The 10,538-nt window shown below is 37.6% G+C and overlaps 1 protein-coding gene across 1 annotated transcript in view; it reads left to right on the top strand.

Moving 5' to 3' along the window:
* PIM1 (Pim-1 proto-oncogene, serine/threonine kinase) overlaps positions 1 to 10,538 on the top strand; it is a 27,482-nt gene that overhangs the window by 15,993 nt on the left and 951 nt on the right. The gene's annotated exons all lie outside the window — the stretch shown is intronic.

Raw genomic sequence — 10,538 nt, 5'->3', positions numbered from 1 at the left:
AAAAAAAAAAAAAAGGAACAAGTAAATGGTGGAGAAAGGAGATGGTCAGAGTTACGTACACACAGGAATGGGGTGAGAGGGGATGGGAAAAGGAAAGGCAAAGTGAGAAAGAAAGAAGATCAAGCCCAGGGACTATAAGGTACCTCAGGTTTATGCCACACCTTGAGAAAGACAGGACTTTGTCAAGCAACAGTGAGAAAATAAGCAGGCTGACCTAGAAAAGTTGCCTCATACCCTATTCCTGTGCCCAATGTGTGAGTAGGAGGAGGAGTGGAAATCAGCTGGGACTGCAGGTTCTGAAGGTTCTGTGAAGTGTTAGATCAAGAGCGCAGTAAAAATACGTTATCAATGAAAGAAGGATGACAGGGAAGAACGAAATGGAAAGACAAGAAGAATTGCATCATCACTAATATCTGACTCTACAGTAAAATACAGTGAACACTATACAGTTCATACTTGCTTACTTTCAGATTTTTGTTCATCTTCAAATTAACCTAGTAAGAAAAACATTTCTGAATCAATGATCTGTATTATATGAATGAAGAAACAAGTTCAAGAGTAACTTGATTTCAGACCATTTAGTGAGTTAACTGTGAAGAGGGAATCTGAATTCAGATTTTCTGATTCTAAGTTCCATGCCTCTGTCTCTGCACCAATAAAAAAATTTTAAATTATTTCACTACTCCTTCCCACCCATTTCAGGCACCTGGTGCTTTCTTTTTCTGTCTCCTTATCAGATCGATGACTGAACCAATAATTATTTAATCTCATAACTATTACTTATGTCCATCTTCTATTGAATGATATAATTAACATCTAATTGTGATAATTTTATAAGACCAGGATTATTCCAAAAGGAAAAAGATACTATACAATTTTTTTTTTTTTTTTGAGATGGAGTCTCGCTGTGTTGCCCAGGCTGGAGTACAGTGGCAAGATCTCAGTTCACAACAACTTCTGCCTCCCAGGTTCAAGCGATTCTCCTGCCTCAGCCTCCTTAGTAGCTGGGACTACAGGCACTAGGCACCACGCCCAGCTAATTTTTGTATTTTTAGTACAGATGGGATTTCACCACGTTGCCCAGGCTGGTCTCAAACTCCTAACCTCAGGTGATCCACCTGACTCAGCCTCCCAAAGTGCTGGGATTACAGGCGTGAGCCACCACGCCCAGCCTACACTTTCATCAGTGTAATCTATTGCATTTTTCTTACCAAAGGAATTAATTCGGCATCTGTAATGGGAGCTAAATACACTACTTTGGCCCATCATTTTAGCACTTTCAAGAAAGTTTGAGCCCAAGAAGTTGAGGCTGCAGTGAGCTGTGATGGCGTCATTGCACTCTGACCGAGGCAATGGAGAGAGGCCTTCTCAACAACAACAACTTCTGAATTCCATATAATTGACCCTTTTATTTATTTATTTTTTTGAGACAGTCTCGCTCTGTCACTCAGGCTGGAGTACAGTGGCGCAATCTCGGCTCACTGCAACCTCCCGCTTCTGGATTCAACTAATTCTCCTGCCTCAGTCTCCCAAGAAAGTAGGACTACAAGCGCCTGTCACCTTGCCTGGCTAAATTTTCGTATTTTCAGTAGAGACGAAGTTTCACCATGTCGGCCAGGCTGGTCTCAAACTCCTGACCTCAGGTGATCCGCCCACCTCTGCCTCCCAAAGTGCTGGCATTACAGGCATAAGCCACCACGCCTGGCCCCGTATAATTGACTTATAAATTAACTTTTTTTAAAAAAATGTCTAATTTGAGAAAACATGGATAAAGTGGAATTTCTTTTTAACACTGGAGCTGGACAGAGCTTTTTTGACAGAATTTTGATACAATTTTGGACCTAATTTTTTTTAAAGTCCATACTTGACTGCTATTTTTTTTAAAAGCAACAAAAAACATCTTAAATTTCATTTCCCCAAATTTAGAAGTACTGATAATATGCAAGAAAAACTTAACCATACTGTAATGTCCTACCAAAGATCAGTTTGATAGAGCTCAGGAGTTTGTTACCATAGTAAAAACTCTGCCCCCTCCTTTCTCCACCACCTTCTATTATTCCTCTTTAATCTCATCCTTCAGTTGGTTTCTTGCTGTTTGCCTACAAAATACATCAAATATCTCATATTCTAAGAAGTACTTTCCACAACATTTTTGAAATGTAAGAGTCAATTTCTGGTAAATGGTATAGTTAAGTTTTTCACACTACCTATACACAAATAGCAATATACTTCTACACTAAAGATTTATCATTTGACAAAATCTAGTTTAATCATAATTTTTAAAAATCCTTAAATTTTTTTTAAATGCATATCACATATATTATTGCTCACAAAAAACTCAGTATTGAAGGTACAATCTAAACATACCCTCAAGAAATAACTAACATTGGGGCTGTCATATAAATAAGAACTTCTATAGTCCTCTTGAGCATTAAAGAAGTATGGAAGAGGCTTAAGGAACCCAGAAAATAAGAACAAAGTTGTAGTAATCTAATTTACTTTTTCTTTACATCCTCATATAGCATTTATGAGACCCTGTGCTTTGCAGGAAACTCTGAATGCATGCGCTTCCTAAAGTTACTTATTTACTTTTTATTTAGTGACAAGGAACAATAAGAAATAATAGTGACTAGAAGGATAAAAATTATAACAATTTGTAACCTTAGATTTAAATATTTTTAAATGGCTTATAAAACAAATGCTATTTCATGTGACATCTTTATCAGGAATAAAAATCATAAATATCCTCATAAAATAATATATAATTTTTAAGTCTAGATAATATTCCAAATAAAAGCAATGTCTTTTTTTCCCCAGCACTCATCAGAGAATTATAACATTATAGCAGCCATTAAAATTAAGGGGAGGCCCAGGCGCAGTGGCTCATGCCTGTAATCCCAACACTTTGGGAGGCTGAGGCGGGCAGGTCACAAGGACAGGAGATCCAGACCATCATGGCCAACATGGTGAAACCCTGTCTCTACTAAAATATAAAAAGTTAGCTGGGCATGGTGGTGCATGCCTGTAGTCCCAGTTACTCGGAAGGCTAAAGATAGGGGAATCACTTGAACATGGGAGGGGAAGGTGGCAGTGAGCCGTGATTACCCCACTGCACTCCAGACTGGCGACATAGCCAGGCTCTGTCTCAAAAGAAAACAAAAAAAAATAGTTTAAGGGTCACAGGCCTGGAATATGAATAAACTATACTAAGATAAAATCTGTCTCTAGCATGTAGAAATTCCAACAACAACAAAAAAATAACTTGGATGGTTTCTTACTCCTTTGGGCCATTGATATGACTGTATAACTAGTGAAATTTTTGTCAGTCAAAATGAACCACATTAGACACTTGTATTCTCTCCTTGGTGTCCCAGCCAAATATTAGCAAGATAATCTTAAAATCACTCATTCAGAGTTATTGAATAAATATCTCAAATATATAAACTATTAGACACTTATTAAGTAACAAAGATGTTACTTTCAAGGAATTTTCATTTTAGGGAAAATAAAGCAAAATAGCTAAGAGACATCTGCATTAAGTCAGTAAATAGTTCACAAATAAAAATATTAAATGTTAGTTTAAGGGAAAAGTAAATACAGGGTTTATGATTACTATAACCTCAAACGAACAATAAATTAGTATTTTAATTAATCACTGCTTGGCATTACCCTTACATCCCTCCCCACTGGTTGGGTATCGTAGCCCTGTTTCCTTTACTAACTTCATTACTTAGCCTACATCCCCATTACTTCGTCTCCCTTGCATCTCTCCTCCCTCATCCACCTTCAATACAATCTGTCTTTGCTTTTCTCCTGGTTGCAGAACACTGCCAGAAAAAACAGTAAAATATGCTGATTACAAATTTATGAGTTCCAATCTCCAATGAGCCTCTGATGCTGCTCAGCAATTCTTTCACTTATTTATCTTGAAACACTTCTCTTCTCCATTCCCCACAATATGTGTAACACTTTCAACACTCTCCTCAAGTCCCCTAGCTTGCCTACTTGCAACAACCCAAGGCTCAAAAAGTAACTGTTTAAAAAAAAAAAAAAAAAAAGGCCCCAGATGTAGTTTTTTCCCTCCATATCCAAATGTATCTAATTCTCATCCATACACAACTCCTAACTTTCTGAGATAGAGTATAGGTGTCTACTCTTTTCCAGAGTTAATCCCCTAACAGCTGTTCTTGATCTTACCTCTTCCTGCTTCATCTGGGACCTTTTTCTATTAGTTATTCCCCAATTCTATCTTTGATCTCTTCATCGGCCCATCAAAAAAAAAAAAAAAAAAAGTTCAAGCACCAAATGAAGGCCCTTTCCCTCCTCCCTGCCGACTCCAGCTACTACTTCTTACCTCCCCTTCACTGGCAAACCTCTATTCTCTTTTTGGTCTACCTATTTAGCTGTCTTCCATCTTCACCACTTACTTGGCTCCAGGAAAGGTTAGGAATGATCTGATTTCTACATTCAGTGGCCTATATTCAGAATTTATCTAACCTGACCTCAATGCCCTGAAAAAGTCAAACGAGGTAATAAAAGCAGAAGGAATGAAAAAGAAAGTCACCATCTGTAATCCTCCAACATAATGACTGATGCAAGCAAGGATCATTAATGGATACCAAAATCACTGGTTAAAGGGTTGTCAGGGAATAGGATATTTACATGGCTATTAAGTATCCTCTATAAATTATTTATTAAATAGTAGAGAGATCTGTCAGTCCCACCTTTACCAAGTGATCAAACTTGCATTACCAATAGAGTGACAGCCTGAAATCACGTGCTTCCTGATGTAATACAGCAGTAGAAATACACATCATCTGTGTGGTGGTCTCACCAGAAAAGTCTGACTAGAATCTAATCATGAGGAACAGACCAATTCAGAATGTGGAACATGCTCCAGGACATACAGTCTCTACTTCTCAACAGATAAACCTAAAGAAGAGAGGAAGGCGGTAGGACTAGTCCAGACTGGGGGAGACTTAAAGAGACATACCAGCCAAATGCAATGCATTAATCTTGCATGAATCCTGCATTTGAGGGGGGAAAAAGCTATAAAGATTTTTGGGATAACTGGGAAGATTTAAGTATAGAGTATACCTCAAATAATGTTATGAAGTAAATACTGATATATATATAACATATGTAATACCTATCAATACCACATTACTTATTCTGAATATTATCTGTAACTATTCTACCCTCAAATTACCCCATAAAAATCTTACTGAATAGCTGGGCCTTTGACCACCTCTACCCTTATTTTTATATGATTGTGAAAGAGAGGTGACCAGTTAACAAAATTGTAAGAAATTGGCCGGGCGTGGTGGCTCACACCTGTAATTCCAACACTTTGGGAGGCTGAGGTAGGCGGATCACAAGGTCAGGAGTTTGAGACCAGTCTGACCAACATGGTGAAACCCTGTCTCCACTTAAAATACAAAAATTAGCCAGGCGCAGTGACGTGCACCTGTAATCCCAGCTGCTCAGGAGGGTAAGGCAGGAGATCGCTTGAACCCAGGATGCAAAGGTTGCAGTGAGCTGAGATTGCACCATTGCACTCCAGGGTGGGCAACAGAGTGAGACTTTATTTTTTTAAATAATAATAAAATTGTAAGAAATTATATTTTTGCCCATTCATTTCATGCATTTTAATTAATTCAACTCTAAACGCTACAGCATAACTGTGGACTACTGGACATATAGAAAAATCAAAGTGACTTTTTTGCATAGAAAGATGAAAAATAATTTAAAAAGAAATCTAGAAGGAAATGAGATTTTACAAATGGTGAGTAGGCTTAAAACCCCTATTTCTTCAGTTAAATCCTCACATCTGAAGAACAATTACCACTGGTAGAAAAACTCTTCAAATACACAGGAAGGCAGGCATAGTAAATGAAGACAAAAGGATTACTCCCAAAAAGGGAATTAATCCAAATACCTATAGCATACTCTTAAAAAGACTAAAACTATTTGTATAAGTCACTTACAAAAATTTTTAACTCTGAAATAAAATATATATTTTCAAGTCTTCTCAAATACCATATTTGAAAACAAGGTAATCTTTTCTTAATAACTTAATTTCACCATTTTAATAATCAGTTATTTTACTGTGCTATAACGGTGATACTCTCGGGTGCTACAGAAGGAAGTCAGTTTGCCCCTATATTAAGGAGTTTCAGTTTGCCCCTATATTAAGGAGTTTAAAATATTGATACACTAGTTATTTTACTAGTTATCAATATTTGTATTTAGTGCTTCTCTCCTCCCTAGAGAGGCTGTCAGCCATCACTATTCTCCGCCTTACTATCTATATTCCTGCCTTTGACAACCCCTATATTCCTTCCTAGTTTGATTCTTCTGAAGCGAATAACTCTTCTACAGTATGTTATAGTTGACACAGCATCTTAATACATGTTACCTCATTTAATAATTCTTACAATAGCCTTGTAATACATGGATTATCACTACCCCTATTTTATACATGAGATAACTGAGGCTCAGAAAGAATAACTTGAGTAACTTATCCATAAGGCATGGATGATAAATAGCAAAAGTGATCTCAACTGTCAATTACCTTCTTTCATCAACAAATTAAGCTTGTTAAAAACATTACATAGTCAAAAGTGGAGCTCATAGGGGAAAAAAAGAGATACATTATAAGCTTTGAATTTTTCTGGACATTCACAACATACATACATTAAGTTAAACACTGAGCTTACTTCTCCTTTCTTGGTAGTTGAAGCTGCCAAGAAAAAAAAATCACTTCTGGATAAAAGATATGAATATATTCTATTTACAATTTCAAAAACACATGCAAAAATAACTAACAATGCAAAACAATATCCAAATTTGCAGTAAATTTAAGTCTATTTTTAGGAAAAAAAGGGTTTCTTTTTTCAGATTTGAAGACAACCTAAATATACAAAAGAATATCTGCATTGTGTCATAAATAGATTTCCTTTTATTTTTCCCTCAATTCCTCCTCTTGCAAAGAAACAGTTAGTTGCTAGAGGATCTAAGGTGTTAATCTAATTCACCAAACAATGCCCACTGAGACTATTTTCCCACCTGGTAGGAATCAAAAACACTAGGTCCTTACCAGAAATAACGCAACCCCTAGGTTTACAATGGTACCAATGACATTTTGAACCGGATAATTTCTTGCAGAGGTGGATGCGATATGTCCTGTGCATTGTAGGGTATTTAGCAACATCCCTAGCCAATAGCATTTCCTTCAGCTATGATAACCAAAAATGTCTCTAGACACTGCCAAATTTTCCTTGGAGGTCAAAACCATCCTTGCAGAGCCATTGTTTTAGATGTTAGGGCACTGGATATTTGAGAAAGGAAACCTCAAACTGGCCCTGTTAATTATAATTTTTTAAAATTTGTTTTTTAAAAAAATAAGACATTAATAGTACAAGATACCTAAATAATACATCTGCTATCCTTCCTTAGGTTAAAGCATTTTTAGAGGATTTTGTAATATGGGTTTCATCAATGTAGCTACATATAGTCACACTTTTCCCCCAAAATTGGGGGAATGTCCAGTTCTTTCTCAGCTGTGATAGCAAAATGTCAAATACATACATATATACAAGAATCTAAACAATTCTAACTTCTAAAGTCCCATTTCTTGCTTTACATGGCCACGCTGTGGTTCCTGAGCCACGCATCCTAGAGATTCAAGCTTCTAATCTCCAGATTTCCTCATCTGGTTGCTGCCAACTAATAGTGAGGTAAGTAGGAAGTAAGCTGATGACCTTTAAGATCTTTTCCAACCCTGATATTCTAATATTCAATGACAAAAATGCCCACTTTTACTTATTGATTCCGACCTGACCAAACCACCTCTTGAGGTTACTGAAGACATTCATGCCCTCTTTCTCCAACTTTATGCTGAATACAACCAAAAAGTGTAACTGTTATTTACAACATCACTTTTAATATTGGTGATCAGTTGCTTATTCCCTAGCTCAAATAAAAAATTTTAACATGCACACTGATTTTAAAGGAAAAGCTTTTCAAAAAGCTATGAGCCCACAGCATTATATGAAAGGCCCACATTGGGCCAATATTGAGACAGAAAGTAGACTACTGGTTGCCTAAAGATGGGGCTGGGGTGAAGAGAATGGGGAGTAACTGTTAATGGATACAAGGTTTTTTGAGGGAATGATGAAAATGTTCTAAAATTAGATTATGGTGATGTTTGCACAATTACTTAAATAAACTAAAAACCACTGAATTGCACATTTTTTTTTTTTTTTTTTTTTGAGACAGAATCTCACTCTGTCACCCAGGCTGGACTGCAGTGGTGCAATCTCGGCTCACTGCAACCTCCACCTCCCAGGTTCAAACGATTCTCCAGCCTCGGCCTCCCCAGTAGCTGGGATGACAGGCACTCGCCACCATGCCCGGCTAATTTCCCGGCTAATTTTTATATTTTTAATAGAGACGGGGTTTCACCATGTTGGCTAGACTGGTCTCAAACTCTGGACCTCAGGTGATCTACCTGCCTAGACTTCTCAAAGTGCTGGGATTACAGGTATGAGCCACCGAACCCGGCCAAGTTGTACACCTTAAATGGACGTATTTTATGGTATGTTAATTTTATCTCGATAAAGCAGTTTTTAAAAAGAGCAGGAAAAAGGAATTGTAATTAACTTTTGTTAATTAAAACAAAGAGTGTGATGGGTTGGGGCTGTGGCTCACACCTCTAATCCCAGCACTTTGGGAAGCCGAGGCGGGTGGATCACAAGGTCAAGAGTTTGAGACCAGTCTGGCTAATATGATGAAACCCCGTCTCTACTAAAAATACAAAAATTAGCCAGGCGTGGGCACGCCTGTGGTCCCAGCTACTCGGGAGGCTGAGGCAGGAGAATCACCTGAACTCGGTAGGCGGAGGTTGCGGCAAGCCGAGATCACGCCACTGCACTCCAGCATGGGCGACAGAGCAAGATCATGTCAAAAAAAAAAAAAAAAAAAATAGTGTGATGAAGAACAAATTCTGCAAAATTTGCCGTTTCATGGGCTATATAGGAATTGACTTTAATTCTGACACAAAAAATTACCTTATCCAGAAATAAATTTTAACTTTCCAGAAAATATAAACATATGCAAAAGTAATCACCTTTTCCTTGTAAACTTTTAGTATTAAATTCTAATTTCAAAAACACTTCAGAAAGCCAAATGCTGTAGTAACAATAGTTCTACAAGAATAAAATATATGAATATTAACAACAACAAAACTGTTTACGATTTGGTTGTGATGCATTCTTTATTTTAAAAACCCATTAAAACATTTTTCATTTATTTAAAAAGTGATCCTCAGACTGCCTCTTAGATTGGTAGTGTAATAATTCTTAAGTTATCAGAACATAATTTTAAAATAGCCAAATTACAATAAAATTGCAAACTCTACTGTCCCAAACATCAATTACACATACTGATCATTTTTACCCAAACCTATCATGAGCAACGATGATCACTACGAACCATCAACATCCATTTCTAGGAAATCCGATTCTGACTACACTACAAATACAGTCAAACAAACAAATCCCATCATGCCCTCTGTTCCATCATTTAACTGCTTAGAAATCATTTAGGCTCTGAAGGTGCTTTTTCCAATTAGAACTCTCCTTCGGATTTATAAAAGTGAATGTACATCAAAATTTGCAGTTTAGGTTATCGCAATAACATTTCTCAGTATACTACAAGTAATTTATCATGGTATTACTTAAAGTCGTTTACTATTAAGACTGCCCTGGATTTGACAAATCAGAAATACAACCAATTAAAAACAAAAACAGTATAATTTAATTCTTCGAAAGTAAGAGCCTCAATAAAGACCAAAAAATAAAGCTGATTAGAAGGAAAAAAATTTTTTTCGCAATTCCGGTCAGTCAAAATGCTAAAAATACCATCTTGAACTCAACACATGAACAGACCAAATGGCTAATTATAATTGGCAAGCCAAAGTTCCCAAGTCAACGACGGGAGAGCAGAGACGGCAGGGAGGGCCTGCCCTTTCTATCTGTGCAGAGATGGAAGGAGGCAGAACTGAAGAAAATTAATTATTGAACAAATTATTTCAAGCTACATTGTTAAAAATGCAAAAGACTGAGTAACTCTTTGGGTTAGCCTTCCCCGGAGAGAAAAACAAACAAATGTTTAAACGATTCCAATAGAATCCAATAGGACTAGGGGCCTGGCTGGAAAAAGAAAAGGGAAAGTTTGGGGGCAGCGTCTAAGGGGGTGATGGAAGTTCCAAAGCTGGGATCCCGGAAAGAGAGGGGCTAGAGCGGCGTTTGCGGTCGCCGACAGGAGGTAGGGAACACAGCTGCCAGCCCCGATCCCGGAGAGAGAGTGAAAAGGAAAAAAAAAAAAAAGGAGGTGGCGGAGAGGAGAATGGAAGCTTCAGCGCCGGTCAGTTGTGACCGAAACTCCGTCCGCTTCGGGCTGGGGAGGAGAGCCGAGGGGGTGGGGTCTCGGTCCTCTCTCTGCAGTAGGTCGGGGTGAGAGTGGGCCGCGACGCG

This window comes from Colobus angolensis, unplaced genomic scaffold (genome assembly GCF_000951035.1).
Source record: "Colobus angolensis palliatus isolate OR3802 unplaced genomic scaffold, Cang.pa_1.0 Scaffold24, whole genome shotgun sequence".
In the NCBI taxonomy this organism is placed as follows: Eukaryota; Metazoa; Chordata; class Mammalia; order Primates; family Cercopithecidae; genus Colobus; species Colobus angolensis.
Note: the sequence above shows the minus strand (reverse complement) of the source record. Positions and strands in the feature narration are given on the sequence as shown.